General features: G+C 36.2%; 1 protein-coding gene and 1 long non-coding RNA gene across 11 annotated transcripts in view; both read right to left on the bottom strand.

The window, feature by feature from the left end:
* CTNND2 (catenin delta 2) overlaps positions 1–23,061 on the bottom strand; it is a 631,056-nt gene that overhangs the window by 319,376 nt on the left and 288,619 nt on the right. The gene's annotated exons all lie outside the window — the stretch shown is intronic.
* Positions 1,356–4,090, bottom strand: LOC120323992. The gene is made up of 3 exons (XR_005564979.1): positions 4,014–4,090; positions 3,419–3,563; positions 1,356–1,468 (listed from the first exon to the last, which is right to left on the bottom strand). It is a non-coding gene; the product is annotated as an uncharacterized LOC120323992 (long non-coding RNA).

Below are 23,061 nucleotides of genomic sequence, written 5' to 3'. Positions count from 1 at the left end.
GAGTCTACTTAAATGAATAACCAATAAACTAATATTCCTGATAAAAATAACAAATCTCCAAGAAGTCAGGTATTGGAAAGGTTTTTATTGTCCATTAAGTGTTATGTCCAGAACTGTGAACTACTATGTAGGATACAGATTAAATACAGAAGCAGTAATTTCATGACATTACTATGTCCTAAATTTTCTCTAAAGCAATGCATATAAAGACATTTAAACATAATGAGCTACACACTTTACTTCAGAATCAAATACAGATATCAGTAAATTTAAGAGAGGTTACTTGTGTGAGGTAGAAGGGGCACATAGTGAAAACCAGAACCACGTGCTAGAGGTTACTCCCTTTTCAGCAAGCCAGTCCCTAAACCAATACCTTTGGTGCTCCAAATGAAGTCACAATATGGCCTTGCATCTGAAAATCCCGCATTTATATAACTAGATTCACCTAAGTTTCCAAGTCCAAGAACCTCTACCTCTGAACCACTGTTCTGGACCCGCTTGTCAGGTTACAGGAAACTAAGAAATGGTCTTCAGTTATTTGTGTATGCATGTCTGTCCTGGTCTTCAGTTGTTTGTGTACAGCACATCTATCCCCTAACATCTATCATCTCTCTTCATCAATTCAATAGAATGGTAGCTCAGTGAAAATACCACAAGAATTAGTATCAGTGTGGAGATGAACATTTTGAGCATCATAACTTAACTATGTAGATGATGGGACAGAGTGCAACCTCAGCAAATTTACAGATGGTGCAAAATCATGAGAAGTGTTTGAGAAACCAGAGGCTTGTGCTGCTGTTTAGATAGATCTCAAGAGACTGAAGAAATAGCCTGACAGAAACCTCATGAAGTTCAACAAGGGCTGGGGAGGAACAACCTCATGCACCAGTGTAGGCTGGGGTCTAGCCAGCTCAAAAGCACCTTTAGAGAGAAGGACGTAGGGGTCCTTTTGGGTAACGAGTAGCATATTAGCCGACACTACAACTTTGCAGTAAAAGGTGGCCGACAGCACCTCACAGCCAGTGAGCTGAGGGATGTGATCCTTCCCCTCTGCTCTACATGGGTGAGGCCACACGTGCTGCACAGTGGCCAGTTCTGGGCTCCCCAGGACATAAGACACACAGACATCCTGAAGTGAGTCCAGTGAAAGGCCACAAAGGTGACAATTAAACTTGAGTCTTTGCCATACAAGGAAAGGCTGAGAAAGCTGGGAAGACTTCAAGAAGAAGAGGCTTAGAGGAATCTTACCAACGTATATAAATACCTGACGGAAGGGAGCAAAGAAGAGAAAGCCAGGCCTCTCAGTGGTAGTGAGAGAAAAAGTGGCAATGAGCACAAATAAACATAGAAGAAAATCCACTTTAACATGAGGAAATTTTTTTTTTTACAGTTAGTTACTAGAACAGCTTAGTCAGAGAGGTTGTGGTGTCTCCATCTTCCAACCCCACTGGGCACAACCTTGAGCAACCTGATGAAAAGTACAAAATAAACAAATAAATTAACAAAAATGATAAAAGATCATTGTCTTCAAGGTTTACAAACAAATTTCTGGCCATGTACAAAAAGAGAAAGCATGAACTTTCTCTGTCGAGAAAGTAAAGCATGAACTTTAAGTGCAGCCCTCTGCACTTAACCACTGCAGCTGTTGTAGAAAAGCTGAGCTTACCTAGCTGGTTTCTTATTAGGCACAATACAAACTTGAAAATTAAAAAATTAGACACCAAGACTGCCTTGTCTTTTCTGTAGTTTTCACTATTTCTGCTTATTCCAGAGGCACTGAAAGCAAAAGCTGATGTGGATTTGCAAGGTGCTGGTGTCATTGTTAAACAACCTAACAGGATATCCTTTGACAGTCTTTGACTCTCAAGCCTTGGCCTGGTCCAGTTCTTGGTTCCCCAGCACATGTCCCTCAGCAGTGAAGAAGCTTGGTCCCCCATTACTCATTCGAGAAGTCTGCAAAGTTTGCAAATTCCCCCTGTCCTGTTTTCCCCCGGCTGAAGTTGAAGTGCTCTCTGTCCCAGCCAACACATGTATGTAGCTGTACATCATAAGCAGTTAATGCACAAAACTGCACTTCCCTTTAGAATACAGGGGGGTTACTGGCAGGTACAGCACTCTCTGACTGCCTAACAATGTATGGCTTCATTTTGATCTAGTCCTGAGGATGCATACACGGAAAAAAAAAAATGTCAAGTAAGTTATCTTTATAAACCTGCTCCCTTGCTGTTTGCTATCACAACTGGAGACCTAATTAAGGAGACTCTGTATGATTATTTTTTAAACTAAAAATATTTTGAAGACAACACAGACATATTTTCCAGAAGATAGAAAGTGATGTTCACATCTGCAAAAATAAAATACAAGCATAAACAAATCTTAAAAAAGAATCCGAATAGAACCCACTGTCCTGGAATTCATGTTCTTTTGAATTTCAGACCTCAAATGGATGATTGCCCCATCGTCTAATGGTCAGCTGGAAGAAATGAAGATTTGATTTAAAACTGAGAAGACATTCTGAAAATAAGAAATGGTTGCAACTCTCAAAAACCCTTGCCAGCACATATCAACTTAACTGGATCATAAGCAAGCATCGGAAATACCACTTCTATTTTCAGAACATCATGAATCCAGGATGAAAGCTGGGTTCCTCCCACATCTAAATTGCTCAGTAAATCTTATATTTCAAGAACAGTCTCATGAGAAATGTCAATTTTGTGCTAACTGCATTCTGCAAATATTTAAATTGAGAGATGTACAAAAAACAAATAAGGAAGATATCTTTTAAACTGAGGATGCATCTTGGCCAAGCAAGAAAAATATTTAAGCCATGATCTACAGGTTAACATTCAGTCCAGACTGAGTTGGGAAAAGATGTTTTTGCACACCCTTAAGATGTGTCAAAAATAAAACATTTCATATGAGTAAAATGCTTAATTATGAAGCTATGTGATACTACAAAATAATTACAGTTGGAACTTGGGGAAAAATTAATGGACAGATGGTCTCCACTTACTCTGAAAAGTAAAAAAAAAATAAAAAAAATATGATCATTCTAATCCCTGCACAGTAAACTATTTTTAAATTCCAGATTTTTGTGATGTATTAAAAAAATAACCTGTTCAAATCAGACAGACACGGAAAATGAAAATCTTGTCCAAATTTTCTGCAAATGTTGATTTCAGTTAAAATTATCATTGCCTGACACTTGTACTATTAGAAATCTTTTCTTTCATGAAAAGCGTGACACCAGCACTCTCATCAGAACAAGAGTTGCTGCCAAATAGCATCTTTTATATATGAGTTATGCCAGTATAGAAAATAAAAAATTTACAACTCTGAAACAAACTATCTTATCATTCAAAAGAATCAAAATATTCCATGACTGAGTTCTAAATCTCAGAACTGAATTAATACCTACCATGTCTTTAAAACTGCCTGATTTTTTATAGCTATGTTCTTCTAGTGCACTGAGCAGGACACAGGTAGACGATAGGATAAGGATCTCTTTTTTATTGTCTAGATTGGAGTCCAAATTGGAAAGGCTGCTTTCTCAGCTAGCTGGCCTGTGGATTAGAATTGAGTGGGTAGTTTCAGTTCAATATTTCTGCAGACAAAAATACTAATAATTAAAGATAGGCACCTTGTTTATTAGTCTTAGTTCAGTACAAGGCAGACCTAGAGATGATCTCTGTCTCTATAATAAGACATTCTAGCATATATTCTTGAAAATAAGCAAGCTAATCAAATAGTACCTGAATATTTAGAGCATTTTAGTCTTTCCTGTACTTAATATCCTCTTTATGAAGTCAATATATTTCTCTTGTTTCTGGATATTTGCGATGCATTAGGAGAAATCAGAGGCAATTACATAAGATACTATCTATGGAAAATTCTGAGTTTGTGACTGTATCAAATAACAAAGGCCCAACTCCGGGTGCTACACATGAAGTATTGCTGGTAGAAAGGCTTCTCTAAGAAGTCCAGATAAAGCCACTGAAGATGCAAACACTGACCTTCTCTCACTTGCAAAATATTGTCAAATCATCATGAGAGTGCATGCAGAGCTGTACTTAAATGTTTAATAATGACGATGGCAACACTGCAAGAAATAAAAGAATAAGGGTAGAATAAGTGGTTCCAGAGTTAACTTAATAGAAAAAAAAAGCTTCTTCTGCAGAGATGTATAGATACTAAATAATACAATTGGTTATTGAATGTTATTTTATTTTTAAAATATTTGAAGGCATTTTATAGCATAATCATTATGAGGAGGCCCAAGAAAATTTTGGCTAAAAAAACTCAAACTGCCTAATCAAGTGTAAAATAATACACATAGTCTGAAGGAATGTTTTTAAATGGAAACAGGGGAATATTTTTTGGATAACTTTACTTATAACCCAGTATTTCTTAAGCTGCACCTGAAAATGCTGTAACATATACATTAGCTGAAGCTATTTCATTATTTGCTCTACAGAACTCATGTCTCTCCTTTGGTGTCATTTCCTGGATTAAAAGATTAAGCTCTGAAATTTGTATTGGAAATAAATGCTTCAACAGGCGACTTTGGACAGGGCATGAATCTTGTACTTCCTTGTCAGCTAGAGAGAACAAACTCCTAGAAGTCTGTGGTAAATTAAAACTCTAAAGGTAAGATGCTAAACTCTGCCAGTGTTCAGAAGTGTTTCCTTAAAGCTAAGTAACGGTGAGATATATTATCGCTGTATGTCTTATACACGAAACTCACAAAATTGGCACTTAAAAGAAACTACATGCTGTTTTACAAAGGCAAAAGGCCATCCACTGAACAGTCAACAGCAAGCACACACTGAAGTCTCAGAGCTGTTTTCTCCTGCTCCTACCTCTGAATACATATACTTTTAAATTATTTATTGTGAGTACCATATAACTTAATCAGGCTAATCACCATCAAATATCTCAAAGTGCTGTGATGCTCCATTGTTCTTTCCTTATGAACACATTCACCAGGAAAAATGAAAGTGATTGCAGGTAGAGTTCCCAGCCATGTGAACTACATGCAAGCACAAATACTTTAATTTTCACATTGTGTTTGTGCTAGAGCTATAACATTGACACTTGCATCATCTACATGCTCACAGTTTCTTAACTATTTTGGACAATTTCACATGAAAGTAAGAATGGTACCTCACCCTGTTAAATTGACAAAATTGTGATGCTATTTTTTTGATGATGGACAAAAGAATTCAATTGAAAAAGGAGAACAAAAAGTCCTGGCTTTATTATAAATGACTGTAACAACTGTCAATGTCAAATACAGCATTACTTACCAGACTTGGCAAAGATATGCAAATCTTTGTATTTACTGTTTGAGGGGATCATCCACCCTATCAGCAGCCTTCCAGAGAAGTCCCCAGACCCTTTCATCTCTAGATTTTATACTGTGTGGTAATCCAAGCCATATGTCTCCTACCTACTTCTCCTCAGCTGAACTCCTGAACAGAGCAGTCAAGTAAGGAGAGCCTGCTTAGGTCTGTGACTCCTTCACAACTGATTCTTCAGTGTAACTCAGTCAACCAGTGAATAGTACTACAGGTTGTAGGAATTGTTGAACTCACTGACGTGTCTCTTTGTTGAGCCTCGTATAGAAAGTATGGTCTCCTGATACTATGTCTAATGATTAAAAAAAAATGGGAGCTGAGCCCCTCTCCCCTCAGAACTGAACACTATCACAAACATTTTGAACATCCTGCACACCTGCTGGCACATTAAAAGATACAGAAACAGATTTGTCTCAACTAAAAAGTAGTCTTAGCACTTCTCTGATTTGAATGTGAGTGTCTAATATATTATACAGTCCAAACTGTTTAACAGTTTGAATAATGAAAAGGAGAAGATTGTGGGTTTTTAATAGAAACAAAAATTTAATACAGGAAACCCTACATTCAGTTAATAGGTTAATTTATTCCAGGATCCTATAAAAAGAGTGGTGAATTATTTACAACAGATAGCCAATCTGTAAGCAACATCTTACAAAGCATGTGAAGGTCAGTTACAGTAATTCTGATAGTGGTTCATTTGTTTATGATCTCAAATGCTGATTCCAAAACCCTGCTGTCTAAACAAATTTCAAAAAAGTTCAAGGTTAATCACTCACACAATTTACCCTTAGAAAATGTTAACACTCACAATGAAGTTTAAACCATACAGTCCAATCAGTAACTTATATTTAAGCCTGTATCATGGTAAGACACTTTAATAATTGTAAACATACCAACCGCATGTATACTTAGCATGTAATATTTTACAAAATACAACTTCAACAAAATCTACATCCCAACTCCATGTACATGCAAACCAAATTATTGGTACAACTCAACGAAGAACTCTTGAGTTCTCATCTTCTTGCCTCATCAGGTTCTTAGACTATGTAGCTACTTTGTTCACATCACTTGCAGCCTAATTATTAGACTATATCTTGGTTCAAACTGCAAATTGCTTTAGAAAACTCCAGCCAAAAAAAGAAAGTATACTGTTCTAAGCATAAATTTGAAAGAAAATCATGCCTGAATAACAGCCATGGAAGCTGAAATTCTGTTGTGGGGTTCTACAACAAGAGCCAGGATAAACAACTGCAGACTGAGATGTCTGTGCTTTCCTCACACTGAGAAGACAGATCAAAACTAGATGAAAGAATTTTGGAAATGTTTTAAAATTTTTGCTTTAGCCTACCTTATTATTCTTCCGCTTGCTGAAATTATTGGTGGGTCTATTTTTTCTTTGCATTGACCAAGAGCTTTTCCCAAATGTCAGTCAATAAAAATTTACCAAGAATGGGTATTATCAAATTAATTTAATTGCCTCCCTAGATCTAAAGTTTCACTTTTTTAAAGTAATGGTAGATACAGTTTACACTATGCTATTTTGATTAATATTTTCAGTCAAAAAGTAGGACTGCTTAGAATCAAAGCACATGTAGAGAAATGACTGATATCTTCAGTAGCAAATGAGGACAGCTGTGGAACAGCTAACACTGTTTTCATTGATGAGCTGGAATGAAGTATTACACGATTTTATAAAGCTTGCTGATGACTGGAATTGGCAAAATTGTTAGATGTGAAGAGAACAAGCAGAAAGACTGATTGTGATTACTTTCCTAAGTATAAATGTGTTTTATTACAGCCAAAAGAAGAGTAATTCATTAAACAACAAGGAATTCTGGTCTTCTCTGAAAAATGGAGAGTGTATCTCAGAAAAAAAGTAAAACACGATTTTAGGTGTCATGGCTAAATATCTAGCTAGTTGAGAGTCATCTGCTGTGGCAGAAAGAGCAAATATAAAAACTTTGGATGTAAAAAGAGCATAAAAATAATGGAGAAAATTCTATTTAAGTAAAAGCCTTTCAGAAACATTCTTGATATTCAAATATTGCTTACAGACATCAAATTCAAAAGGAGTCGTTGAAAGAACTGGAGAAGAAATGAAGAATACTACAAATTAAACTGATGAACATACCTCTGTATGACCTGTATAGGTCTTAGTTTGATCAGTAAATCAAGAAGATTGAGAGGTTGTCTGATTACAATATATATGAAACTTTCTCCCAGACAAGGCACTAGGGTTTTCTTCTAGTACAAAAAGCAGAATGGGAGAGCATTACAATAGCAAACTCTTCTTTTGAAAATATCTGACATAAATATTCAAGGGCACTAATAGACTCTCCATCCCTTAATGCCTGTAAAACAAGAGTTTACATTTCTCTGAAAATTATGGTGAAGTAAACACACCTTGCTGAAATACATACAGGCTGACTGAAACTAAATGACTTAAGTGAGAGGTCAGATCTGAACACCTAAAGGGTCGTTTTTGTCCTTGAGACTTTTAAAGACTGCACCCAATCACACCTGCGTAACAGGAAAAATAGTCTATCCGTGCACAGAACTAAGTGATTATGCTGGAAATCAGAAAACCAAGGGCAAAAGTTATATATTGTTTTAGACGTTGATATGTAGTAAGTAGATTCTTGAACTCCAATAGCATCCATAATGTGCAGATGACCATGGCCTAGACTTCACATTCAACTTGTTTCCTGCATCTCCTCTACTTACCCCATCAGAACTCTACTCCACTTGAAAAAAAACAAAACTCTGTCTTTAGGATCAACTAAGTGCATAAGAAAGGCAATTAATGTGTACAGCATAGTGCACAATTGCTCTATGAATGCAAAAACGAGCTAGACCAACTTTATAAAAAAGGTCAGTTTCTGCTTTATAAAGTATCAAGATAATGTGATGATGGGTGAGGGAGGAGGAAAGAGGTAAGAAAAAAGAAAAAGGGGTGCCATGAAGTGCCCTTTCTTATGTCACGTAGGCTGTCTTCCAGTTCTATGAGACTGTCTTCCAGTTCTCATTATAACCTTCTCTGTAACCATCAGAGAATGCTTTCAGTTTTATTCAGTGACCATGGCAGAGTATAAGGACACATTCTAACTTTTGCAGCCCCCTCACAAACACAGCAGATATCTGATCCAACAACTAGGTGAACTGAAAATTACTTTGGACCTTAGCAACCATCTTCTCTTAACTCTCCACAAAAAGTCTTACACAAAGAACAATGCATATGTTGGACTCCTTACAGTCTCCTATGTATTTGTGTAAGAGGTTTAGACTACTTACATCAAGTTTTCTTAATTCTCAGCTAGATAAAGAATGAATAAATGTTTTCAACTGTCATAGGTAAACATGAATTAATAGGAAATGAGGAAATAATGATAAAATAAGGTGCTGAAATTCATAGATACAGATAGGGTGTTTATTTTTATTTCTGATTTCACTTAAATCATTATTACAATCACAAACACATACGTTTGCTCTTCCATGTAGCTCATGAAATTGGCTGGATGATTACAAAGACATAAAGATGAAGTGCACTACAACGGATTAGTCTAACACTTGATTGGTTTCAGATAGCTGCAGGGCTTTGACAGCTGATACTTGGCAGATGTGCTTCCATTTTAATACTGTTTATCTCCAAGTGATCTACTTCAAGGCATTTGGTCTTTTATTTGGAAAGTGTGATTGTCTTCTGTAGGATCAGGCTAACCCTATGTAACTACTAGACTGTATGCACTGAACTAGAACTGTTAACTGTACAAAAACTGTAGACTTAGCTTGTAAAACCTTAAAAACAGGATTCATAAGGATAATTAATCTTTTGACATCTGGCTCAAATGCTAAGGTTTAATAATTTACAACTTTTGGTTTTCTTTTTCATGCTAAATATTTGTGTACTGTCACATGAGCATTCTTCTCTTTGATGTTCTTTCTGTGAGAGCTACTATAAACTTTCTGGTTATTCCTGTTCTCAGTGTAGAAAAAGCTGGTGGGAGAAGGAAGTTACCATTCATTCTCATAAGCCTGCTCATTCTGGAACTGCTCTCTTAAACAACTAAAATAATTTCTTAGATAATTTATTCTTACCCACACAAAGCTAGGTACACTTGCAGGTAATGGTCACAGCTCTATATTGTCCTGGATTTCAGTAAAAGATGTGTTTGCCTAAGTTACAGTTCCTTTTTTTTTTTTCTAAGGGCCAAAATGCCACTTGGATGTTCTCCAAGTCAGACAATTGTGCGTGTTGCCACGAGCACTCTAGCAGTGATGTGTAAGAAAGACCACATCCACGGCACCATGGCTGACGATTACAAGAAAAAACACGAACTTTTTGAAAAGAAAGCCTTTTACTTTTAAAAGAACACACTGTATTTTATAGATAAAAAGCAGTTAAAATCCTAACAACTATTCTAGGACTAATATTTTTTACAGTAATACTACTTTTAATTCTCTAAGACACATAATTCTAAGCTCTTTTACTTGAAGGCATCCTGGATGGAGGCTAGAAACTTGCATCTCCCTGCACTATTCCTACTGAACAATTTTCAACAGTTTCAGTTACACAAACCTATTCTTATCTTCCCATAACCAAAGGTCCACTGCTTTTTTTAACACCAGTGATCAGAGAAATGGCAAGATATCTTTTAATTTATATTTTTATATTTGTTTACCTCAAAAAAATCAACTTTTAGCAAACACAGTGTTGGTGATAAAAGAAAAAAAATAAAAATAAAAGCTTGACATTTTAAGGCTGATGTCTCAGTCCTTGAAACCACAGCACAAAAACAGGTCTGGAAGCACAGATGGAAGTACAGGTACCTCCCCAGCTGCCAGAATAATGTTCCTTGACCTCTTTCCACTCTAATGGATCTTCAGTTCTGTGTATAGTAGAACAGCCATTACAGAAATTATAAAAATAAATCTCAGTAAAAATAATTTATATTTCTTGTCATTAGAAAATTTTCCTAGTAGACTTGGGTCTCATACATTTTCTACCTCAAGCATTGAACCCCTTTTCTGATGACCTTTTGGACATGAGTGGAAGATATTTGGTACATTTTTTAATATACAGGAAAAAATTTAGGCCAGCATGCCTCAGGTGGGCAGAGTTGACCTCCTGCAGTGATGGACTGAAAACGTGACTCGATGTGTACAGCTGTGTTTAATATGCTGTGAATTCAGGTGATGCCACATTCAGTATGCTGACTGTTTCAGATCACACTGATAAACTCTTAACCTCATGTGTTTTAGTTCACTATTACAGTAAATTAAAGACAAGTTATGTCCACAGTAACCAGCACTTAAACTCTTTGGGGCGTAATGCACTTGAGAAACACTCCAGGCACAACGAGTGCCTGAGAGAGCACTAACTTCCCTGCTCTACGCATCTACCCGTCCAAACCACAAATGCTGGAGATGAGCTCAGAGAGCCTTACATACATGGAACTGAAGGTAACAAACATGAGCTGCAATCAAATGTAACCACACTACAAGCTATGTATCTTTCTGTGATTATTGAAAACAAAGGTTATGATTTTACTATGTTGACCTTAAAAATATTTGGCTACGTGGCCTCAGGATAACAACTTATCCTGAATTTTTAATTATGCTATTTTTTGGACACTGAGATTTATAAAAAAACCTGGTTTAATATCCTTTGGGTGTTTAATGACAAATCTTAAAGCCAAAACTCCATTTTTAAGGAGATAAAATTCCAGTCATCCCTCAAGATTTTATCAAAGCTGTAGGATTTGACCCTGAGATAATAGATGTCAGAAGAGATATGTGCACAAATTTTTAAGACAGGAAAAGAAGACAGGTTTGTCCGTGACAGCTAGGCAGAACCAAATAAACAGATCACCCCTTAAAGGTATTTCAAGAATTAAAATGGAAAAAGAAAGAACAAAACTTTTATTTTGCTTTAAATTACAAGTTATAAAACATTACACTTACCTTTATGACCATTATACAATCAGGAACCATACATCTTGTCTCAAACTTGTGTGTTCTACCAGTGTGACAGTTCTTGCATTAGCTGCTTATTGTATTTAAGGTTCTGTGTCAATGCAGTGTTTAGACAGCAGCAGATGGGTCATCCAATTTATGTTAAAGGAAACTTTGGGAAAAGTGAGTATTTTGGTGTTATTATGTATATTTTGGATAACATAGTCCTTTTCTATCTAAAATTCCTTTACAGGTAGATCCTATTTAATTTTTACTTGGTTTTCCATTGTGGTAGCGATGTTACTAAGATTTAAATCCTTAGCAACTTTGGCAATCATAAGACTAAAGAACTTTTTTCTTTCTAAAGTGTAAACACATTAATATGATGCGCTGTGACTTTAGCCTTCAGCACAAAAATACACAAAGGTCCTGAACTTGAAACAGTGTTAAAAAGTCCTTAGAATTTAAAATCTCCTGTTGAATACCTTTGTGATTACAGATGGTTGAATGCAGATAATGAATATTTGATTCCTGTTTAATGCTTTATACTATGCATTCACCTGATGGTTAGTTATATTATTTTTGCCAAAAGGATGCTTCATGATATCTCCCCAAACTGAAGCAATAACAAGTTTAGGGCAACTACTAATGCTGCTGTTTCTTCTATGTTTGCAATCAAAATTAAAAGTTGCTATAGATGAACAGGTAAGAAAGTTAATATTATGAACCAGTGCTTACTTAGTAAGTATTAAAATGAACATATACTAAGATTCAGTTGGTCTGGTTAAAGATTAATTCTTTTTAATAAAAGAGAGAGAAAAAAATGCATTAGAATTGATAACTTTCAAGTGATTTGGCAGGGGAAATGGTTTTAGGTGGTTTTTTCCCTGTTTCGGTAATTAGAAAAATCACCCAGATGTATTTTAGGCCTATTTTTAGCTAACTAAAGACAACAACAACTTCACTTCAAAGGATCCACTTTATGCCTTTTTGTACATAAGTTCTAGAGAAAAAACATTGGACCTTTGATATAAAGAGCAAAAAATACCCATACTGCCATCTATCCCCCAGCTAAACTGGAGAGTTCATTTCCAACAAACTTTCTTGCTTCCTTCACCATCTTGAAAGCCTTAGACCTCAGTCTTATCCCTACATTTATAATTCATTTAGAACTGTTTTACTACATCTTTTTGAGAATTAAGAGCAAAATGCCAATGTAGTAATTTTATTAGTTTTCTTTAAAAATGTAAATTGTAATGGGATATAATTGTACCATCCTGCTTCTCACCAATTTACAAACTAGACTAATGTAAGAGAATCATCTAATATGGCACTGTATATAAAGATAGGATTCTTCCTCATTTTCAACACATGAAAAATGCACTTTCCAATGCAATAAATGAAGAAAAAATATATTTTAAATTTAAAATTAAGTACTATATTGGATAGAGAAACAAGCTTTTTTTTTGTGCAATAGTTTCTGTGTTTTACATACAGGAATACTGCACAGGATCGTTGAAACTGGTTTGCATTAATATTCAAATAATGTCAACTTGATTTGCCTCACTAAATAAGTTCCCATCTTGTCACACTACAAGAGAGAAAGGTTAAAAAAAGATGTTTATAACTATTATTTCTCTCAGAGAGGAAGACCACAGATAGAAAGTTTAATTGATATTTATCAGCAAGGTTTTTGTTTCTGTCCCTTCTAACAGGACAGTGGCCTAGCATTCTTATATCTTCTTCTCCTGGCAAGTCACTGTTCTGCCCAAAACACTTTCAGCATTTACTCAGCTATCAACTGCTGTCTTTGGACTTGAGAAGTAGAAAGCAGATCTGAGAGGGCATCTCTTTCAGCTTTAAAGGGATAGCATCCAGACACAGATCTAAATGTTTAGTTTCTTGGCCTATTCAAAGACTGAGATGACAACTGTACCTTAAGCCCAGTGAAACATTTTTGTTAGAGAAGAAAAGTAACTTCTAACCAGACAAACATTTGGTAACACAGATTTTGTACTGCTTGCTATGCTATGATTTTTTCTGCTAGCACAAAGGACATCTATAGGCACGGCCATGAATATGTAGTGTTCAATCTCAACCATTTTTCTACTTTATGGAATGGAGATTCCTATCCCAGTTGTAAACATATTACTATCTGTAGAAGGGAAAACTAGAAACCATAAATTCTTTCCTTTATGCAATTTACTGAGACACGTCAGTGCTCATGTCAAAAAGTGAAAGAATGCAATTCATTGTAGCAAATAGAACTGGCAAACCTTACAGCAATAAGCTTTTTTGTTGTAGTGTAACTGTTTTCTCCTTTTCTTTTTTAAACTATTACCTATTCTCACACATAATTAGCCTGATATTTCCATCACACTATTAACATGAGTTGCAGCCTGGGAAATAGTAGGAACAAAAAGAACACAAGATGAGAATGCAAAAAAGCCGCAAGTGTGGCCTGGACAATAACTGTTGGAAGCGCATGCATGAAATACAAGGCCACAGGGGTCAGCTCACAATCAGTGAAATTCAGATCATGTTTAAGCCCCAGACAAGGTGACATCAATTTGAAACATATGTTCGTCTTTTCAGAGGAAGGGAAAAAAGAGTATTGAAATTCTACATCTTTTTTAAGTCATTCCTCAGATAAATACTGTATTCTGTGACTTAACAATCCTGCTAACTGCATGGCTAAGCTGGAAGAGTACTGGGTATAAGAGGACAATTACTATGTACCAAATTATGCGTCTGGCTTTGTAAAATGTACCACAGAATCACAGAATATTCTGAGTTGGAAGGGACCCACAAGAATCATCAAGCCCAGCTCCTAAGTGAATGGCCCATACAGAGGATTGAACTCGTGACCTTAGCATTATTAACACCAAGCTTTAACCAACGGAGTATAAGTATGGATGGAAATCATATCCAAAGTGAGTGACTATGCAATCATTTATTAGGGTAAGAGACAAGAAGATTCATATGGAAGACCAGCAGAAGATCAGCTTTTATAACAATCTCTGACCTAAAGTTTATGCTTTAAACCATTCAGATCCTACAACTTTTATTTTTCTGCATTTAAGAAAGGCATGCTTTGAGAGGAGAGGCAAGTTATTATAACAGCCATTGCAGATAGCACACAAGCCCCTTCTTCAAGTCCTTCACCACCTCAACCATCACTTTTTTCTTCAAAGAACCTTTCATGTTTCTGGCAACATCACCAGTAAAGAAATGTTAAAATTGCCAAGAGAACTTCAGCTGTGGACTGAGTGACTTCACTGACAGAGCTTTCAGATCAGAACAGAAATATACAAGGGATCTTAGATGGTCTACACTTTATTTGACATTTCAGCCCTTAAAATTTGGATTTAAATAGTAAAATTCTAAGAAAAAGAATTTGAGGAAAGGTCTCGAATCTTCCATTAGCTTTTTTACACTGAACAGAAAATTGTTTAAAGTATATGCAGATTAGGAATGTGTGAGTATCTGTGCTAATTGACTTGGAAGACACACTACTGCTAGTCAGTAAATCAAGACTTAAGACTAAATCACACTTCGATATGTAAAAGCCAATGAAAAACCCAAGAACTTGCTTCACTGCTGATTATTGTTCAAATTCTAGAACAATTTTAAAGTACATTGAGGATGAAATGGATGAATCTTGAGGGAAGTTAGTGAGGGGTAAATGCACTCCAGTTGTTTATTGAAATAAGAATACTTGTCTGTAGTTTTTGGACACAGTACATTTTACTTTGGGAACTGAATAAAATCACTAACCAATTACTGATCATCTGTGATTGATACATCACTGACCATTACAACTATTATAAACTGTGATATATTTGCTAAAAGGAAAAAAAAAAATTGAATAGAAAGTCCATGTATGATCTTTTTCATCTATGGCTAGAAAAAAAGAGATGGAGGATTTGTTGCTCAGTTTACAAATAAATTTGAGACACTGGAATGCAATACTCTGAGGAAGTGATGAGTAATCATGACAGTATGAGGTCATCTAGTAAGCAACTTTACTAGTACTAAATTGATTTAGGTTAATACTTACTTCACTCAAATCAACACATTGTGTTATTTGTACCAGCAACTATTACTATCAGCAGGATTTCCCACATATACCACTCCTTTAAAAGAATTAATTTCAATGTTTCTTTCACTGTTTACATATAATTACAGGAAGGAGAGAACATCTCTTTTCACTGTGCAAGAATTTGTGGATATTGAAAGTTTCAGAGTAGTCTGTAGTTATACTGCAGATACAATGCTACGGATTTTCCGAATTATGGTTAATTATTTCACTTCTTACAGTTTTTTCATAGATTTTAAAGCATTTCTACGCAAATGTAGTGTTTCCTCTATCTTCACTTTACATAAATTCCTTGATCTAAAAGAAAAAAAACATTGTTTTTTTACATTATTTTACCAACCTATTAACCCTCACACTAATTAAACCTTCAGGTAGCATCCACATCTGTGGCCAGATACAGGATTTGAAGCCAGGGTCCTCAGCTAAGGACACTGTCCTTTAGACAGTCACTGATGAACTTTTCTTAGGAAAGGTAAATTGGATTATGGATTATCAAATCTCATTTTGGACTAGCCCATTTTATTTCCATAGTGAACACATCAGCAATGCTGCCCTGAGCCCCACTCCTCCTGTTCAATTATGTCAAATTAAAAGTGGAAATCACACCATGAGAGAATTCATCACCTAGAGCAATACAGGATTCAAGAAATTTCTTTTTGAGAGACTAAAATCAGCTATGTGAGGTTGGTTGGTTGGTTGGTTTGTTTTTCTGGTTTTTGTCCTTTTTTCAGAGCAGCAAAAGAAGGAAACTGTGAAGCAACACAAACTAGTATGTGCACCAGCAAGGCAACCTCTTTGGTCAATGGAAGCTCTCTGAGGAAGGTGTGGTTACAGGCTGCAACATTCAAAGCTTTGGCAAAATGTACGAGGCTTTCACATTTGCCTAAGACCTCAAATCTCTGACCGGCTCATTCCCTAGATGGCTGGTAGCATGTAAGTATTCATCTTCTGTCTGCCATGGCTGACACCTTTTTATGGACACTCAGCGTTAGAAATAAATCCCCAGCCTATTAATTTCTCCTGTAAGACTCCTAAGTTCTCCTTTGAATTACATCCCCATTACAGGCTCTCCCGTCAGAACCTTCCTGTTACACCAAAACACAAACATAACTTATTGCACCAACACAACCTTATGCAGGTCAGCATTTCCTGCATCACTCACGGAAACTGGAGATGAATGCAATGCAGGAGAACCAATGACAGCTGCTATGCCAACTTGAAAGCCAAATGAGGAGAAAAAATTGCTTAGGAATTTCAGATTAAATGCAGTATTTTCTCATAATTTTTTGGTTATGAATGAATTTCTCGCAGTAAGGAGATGAATTACATGTGATGGCTATATATATAAGCATCTCTTTCATGTTATACAACTGCTATTTACATAACTTGATGCTGACTGCTGCTTCTTAGCAATATATGTGCACGCAAGTGTGTAACTGTGTGTTTTCAAGGACTATCTTGATTCTACAGCAACAAATATGCCAAGAAAACACTGCCAGATACAACACCAAGAATCTACATTCAATTAATTTTTTCTTTGCTAAGGCTTCACAGCTGAGTCACAGTCCATGAAAGACATCACACATCGCACAGATTTAATTCAAACCTATTGAAACAAAGACCTTTGTAAGCTAGGAAGAAGGAGACAGACCTACATAAAAGCCTTGGCTTGGTGGAGGTGTGCTTCCTGCTGTTAGCTTTTCACATTCCTCACAAAGGTATATGGTACAAACTGCAATAGTGGACACACTCACTGAGCCCTGCCTTAGGATCCAGCTTGTCACTTCAAAGGTCAGAGCTTACAGTTGCAGCGAACAACAGCAGTGCTTACTGAAGTATTGCTACTGGGGAATCCAAAATAGTGTGCACCCAACCAAATTTACCTACTCTGAGATCAAGAAAAAAAAAGGTGTAAGACCAGGACCCTAAAGGCATCTTTTGTGATGTAAGACATTAGTCCCTGAACCCAACATGCATCAACTCAGTACAAGAGGCCTCAACTTTCTTTCAGTGCAGTCAACTGAAAGACTTTCCAAAATATGCAAGTCTTCCTAAACATAAGGAAAATCACAGCACATCTTTGTATTCTCTAAGACTTTGTAACTTCGCATATTTTTCTCTCAATAAGTTCCCTTTAATCATGGCAGCTGTTTGACTTAGATAAATTGACTTTGTATCTGTGATTCCAAATTAGCAGTACCGAATTTTTATGTAGTTATTTTCTATGAAATTCAAACATTAACCATTTATGTGACACCACTGAGGAGAGTGATTGTATACATACTTCAAAAATAATAAAAAAAAAGTCACACGTATCAACTCAAATATATACTTTAGTATATCACATATAATTTTCACTTCATAAATCTGGTAAAATTTATATTTGAACTCTTAATTTTGTTCTGCAAAAAAAGCCCCAGAGTTGCAGGAGAGATGATGGTGAATTCTTCCAACTACAGCAACAAATTAAAGCGCCTAAAAACAAAAGGTATACAACAGGAGTAAAAGTCTGCCTGCAAGAAAAGTCAGCAAGATCATATATACAGAGTTTTTTCCATTCATTAAGACTGGACTATGAAGATTTATGCTTTGCAAATAAATGCTATTAGAGATTCTGGGTAAGTAGCTCTGAAGAGTTTAAAAAACAGATTAAATCATTGCAACCTTTTATGGTTCCTCATAAAGGTGGCATACTTTTTTCTGGACTTGGAGCGAGGGAAGATGAACCAAAAATCGCACTGATGATGTAGAGAATTTGACTTTCTTAAAAAGGTTCTTGTATTATGGCTGATTTAACACATACGATTATGTTTAGAGGTGTTACTATATTTTTTGTTATAATTATTATTTATTACAATTATTTATTTATTTATTAGATTCCGTCTGGCCAAAAATTGCAAAGACTGCCTGAGAGACAAAAGGGAAGCTTTTTCCTCTCAAATGTCTCAATAGTTCTGCTAGAGTGAAGAATACAGCATAACTGGATTAATAAAATTTTAATATGTTTTACAATTAAATAACTTATACTGAAGCTATATGGTGGATAAATGTATTTCCCACTGACTTCAGCAATAGTTTATGCTGAATTTTCTTTAGCCTAGTGACATTTGAAAGCAGCAAGTTTTATTTCTGAAAGAAATTGCCTGAGCTTACACTGTTATGACTTGACATTTAGATCGCAGTCATAGCCTGCAGCTCCAGCCAAGATCAAATCCTCACTGTTCATGCACATACAAATGTACGGTCCCTACTCCAGGGAATTTAAATCTGAGGTCATCTACTAAGCCAGTTACAGAAAACCAGAGAATCTAAATAACAAATTATCAACATAGCCATTTAGACAACTAAAACCCTGAGGTTATAGTTACTGACATAGAAAAGCCTGAAGGAGGATCTTTGTTCCCCACAGTGAGGAACACTGTGTATGCAGCCCACATAATCTGGGTAAATATGCTTTCTAAGATGGAAACCAAACAACAAAGATTTGTTGTGTGGCCTAGTATTTGAATATAGTAGCTTTTCTAGCATTAACGTCATGCTATGATTCAGACCACTGAGAAAGGGTCATTAATCTAGAATTCAATTTATTTTACTTGTACATGAAAGGTTTGCCTACTGATTTTGCTGAAGTTTTATTATATTTGCTTAGATGAAGGAATACTTCTTAGAAAGGGTTTCATTTTCCATTTTACAAATGCAGGACTTGCTGAGGTCTGGACTTGGACCTGACTTTAAAATGTGAAATGCACCTTAACTTGATTTCTATTTAATCAAGGCTGTACAAATTTTGAAGGGCTATCTGTAAGTCAAAGACCTTGACTTCTTTCCTTAACACCAAGGCAACTAAACAGTGGACTGTTGAGCTCTACTTCTGTATTAGTTGCTTTTAGTCCTTTCTAAGATTCCTTTCTTATCCTCTACCCTACAGTATGCTGACATATATTAAAAAATTCAATTCAAATATGTATCAGTAAATATATATCAATCATACACCTGTCAGTGCTTAATCCTTTAAGTTATTTTACCTAGAGTTTACTGCTTGATGCCACTCTGCAACCTAGCAGTGAGCTGTGAGCACTTGACATCCAAAATCCAATTGATTTTGCCATCTCAAATGCTTTTTAAAGCAAAATCTAGTGAACCTATTGCCTCTTTCTTTGCAAGTGTACCCCATACAGAGGTTCTCTACAGTATGTCTTTCCAAATGTTTTCTTCAAGACTGTTAGACTGCCACTATATACAGTATTTTCTTCTATGCTCAGCTTGTTGTTTACATTTGGAAAGACTGCGTTTTTTTCGTAACCGCACTAATATTTTTGTAATTTATTTACAAATTACATCTCTGAATACTTAGGAAAAAACAAAAGGCATGGTTTTCATGGCTGGAGAGTTTTCATTTAAATGTCTCTATCTGAGTAATTGCTTTTCTATGCTGTATTCGACATTCCTTTATGACTTCATATCAGATAGAGGAAAATTAAAAAGGTAGATATTTTGCTTAAATATAATTTTGCAAGAGTTTATAATTTTTTGGAGGGAAGAAATGAATATTAGAATCGAACCTTACTACCTATAAAGCCTAAAAGCCGAGAAACCTTATGCTGTAGAATTTATAATGTGAATTCCTTTATTAGATTTTCCTTTTTCTTCATCCTCAGCTATGTTTGCAGATTTTCTATTAAAATAATGTTTTCTTATTAATCTAAATCTCAGTTAAATTCTTGAATTAACTTTTACTGTTACAATTGGAATACTTTTTGCAAGGCTATTTAAATTCCTTTACTGCATGACTGCATATCTCTGTTGTGAAGAACTTTATTGGTTTGTTGGACATACTTCAAGTCCCATTAAAAATTACTCAGGATTTTGTTTCACCAGTTATTTTCCCACCAGTGAACACAAACTATATTGTTGCACCTTTCATCGATCTTGATTTGATCAATTTTATGCTTTCAGGTCTTTGTTTCAAGTGATTTGCCAATTAAGTCGCTCAAATACCTTATTTATTAAAAGTGGCTGCATTTTCTGCTTAGTTAGCAATAATGGACGAACCTATTGCAAATACTTAATGAATTAAAACAATGACTGAGGTCTTAACTATTGTTATAATTTTCTCTGATTTGGTTTATATCAAGATTTGTATTATTCATAGTGCCATCATTTGAACTCTGAAGGTTATGAAGAAACTGAGATGCCACTTTTAAGTTAGTGAAGCTCTGAAAGGCTTTTTGGCTTCACGGAGAATATAAAGCCCAGTATTACTATCACAAAGCTCTTTTACTGTATGGTCTGGATACACTTCAAACAGAGCCACCAATAGAATTAATGCCTCTGTCCCTGGCCCAGCCTGTAGATAGGTCTGTTAACCATTGTTCAGGTAGACACCTTCCAGTGTTCTACCACTTGTCTTCATCTGTCAAAGTCTGCAAGACTGTGAAGTCCTTCAAAAGGTTTGAATTCTGCCAAGGCTTCTACTCCACTAATGACAGCCCCCTCCCACTCACAGAAGAGAGAAGGAAGACTTCAAGAGCAAACTGAAGGAAAAAACAGCATCTCTCCAGCCCAACTGTAAACATTTCTTTTTTGCAAATTATGGCCTTTCTGAATGTGGAAAACACAGGTAGCAGTCAATAAGGAAGCCAGAGTTGTTTATGTCAGTTGGTTGTCCTAGTGCCATCACTGTGATTTATTCCACTGGACTCCACACATACCCACAGCAGTGTTAAGCCACTGTGACTCTTCTTTAGTGTTGTCACTTACCCATATTTATTGCATAAAAAAGCTTTTTGCTTCATTTTCTCCTGTAGCTTTTGAAAATATATCTAAAGTGTACAAACATTTTCTTGTAATGCCTGTAATATCTACTTACAGTTGGTTTGGTTAGTTGTTTTTTTTCCCTACAAGATGCTGTGAATAAAGACTTCTGTTATCATGGGTGGTCAATTTATGAGCTGCACAGACATGTCAGGACCCCAATAGGACTTGCTGTCCCTGCCTAGTCTTCCTTGGGGTTCTCCAAACCTGCCCACACCCCAGGACCCCATGTCAGCCAACCTGGGGCTGTCATGCTACAGTGGGGCTGGCCCAGTGATGCTACAGCAGGGTCAGTCTCCAACTCCCCACTTGGCCCAAGCACCAGCCTGACCTTGTTCCATCCCCAGGGAGGTGTCCGATGCTGAAGCTGGAGCTGCCCCTGTGCCTCCCTCAGCTTCCCTGCTTGATCTGGCAACTTGTAAGTTCGATACCAGCCCTAATCCATCGCCTTTTTTGCTGTCACCAGCACAAAGCCAAGCCTGCCACAAGCAGCTCATGGGTAATATGTTCTCCTCACAGTTTGTGTCAATGGAAATATCAGCAATGCTGCAAGGCACAGACACTAGCAAACAGTTATTTTTAAAAAAAAAAAACAACAACCACAACACAAAACTTACTAATTTAAACGTTTTGCCTTGGGTAACACTCACAGAGAGAACCAGATCTCACACAGAGCACAGCCAGTCCTTGTCTGAGCGGCAGCACTGGCCTCCCCTGCATGTGCCCCTGCAGCAGTGGCTGTGCCAGCTTGGGTGAGACCCCCAGAGGATTCTGCTGGATTCCCGCCCCCCATCCGGCTCCTGGATCTGTGCCATCATACTGGCATGTTGTCTCCCAGCTGTCTTAGCTTCTTGGTGTCACCATTCCTGCATTCGAAGAAATGGCTTACACTGATCATTTAACTGATCCACGTGCAGTTTGGCAAACGTGAACGGTTGGAGCTGCCTGGGGATGGCCATTTCCACAGCAGCCACAAAGAGGAATGCTGAAATAACATGACTCTAATTCCGAATATGGGTAATTGTCTGGATTATAATATTTTCTACATAAGAAAATCTAAGTGCTTATTTTAAAATAATGATGGTCTATTCTACTCAGCAGCACTGCTCTAAGACCAAGTGAGGTGAGTACTGCTAGATCAGTAATGCCAGAAATAGGCCCACTTTCTCATGACGACACTGACTTCTTAGCAGAAACATGGCAAAGTATTTTGAAAAATACTGCCAAAACTCCAAAGTTCAGTCCCATCAACTTTTGTCTTTTTTTTCTGAATGCTGAGGCATACATGGACATGTAATTCTGTAATATCACTCAGAATCACAGAATGGTTTGGATCAGAACAGGAAGTTTTATGTAGTCTATCTCGGCAAGAGTGAAGGCGTTAAAATCTAGTCACAACCTCCAAAACTCAAAGAACAGGCAGCACATTACTTAGTGATTTTTCTTGCAAAATGACAGTAAGAGGTGACCTGAAAGCGACAGTAAGAGGTAATCTTGAAGTCACTTTTCTAGAAACAGATGTTGATTCTAGATGTGTCAAGTTAAATTTTCTTGCTTTTCAACATGACCAAATTTGTAATGAAAAATTTGACACTGCAGCCATATACGTTACTGACTTCCTTAAACATAAAATAAAAAATGCTTACATTTTTTATTCAAACGTCACACTGTATCACAATCTATTTCACTTAATATTCAAATACTTAATTTGTAGTTTCAATTTGCAGATTTTTACTCTGTCATCTTTTGCAGATATCTACTTGCTAAAAAAATTCTTAAAATACAGTATGAAAAGAAAATTACTTCATTAAAACTTTTTGAGTCTTTGTATATATA

The sequence above is a fragment of the Pipra filicauda genome, unplaced genomic scaffold, assembly GCF_003945595.2.
Source record: "Pipra filicauda isolate LSUMZ 115617 unplaced genomic scaffold, ASM394559v2 scaffold39_size4671491_pilon, whole genome shotgun sequence".
Taxonomy (NCBI): domain Eukaryota; kingdom Metazoa; phylum Chordata; class Aves; order Passeriformes; family Pipridae; genus Pipra; species Pipra filicauda.
Note: the sequence above shows the minus strand (reverse complement) of the source record. Positions and strands in the feature narration are given on the sequence as shown.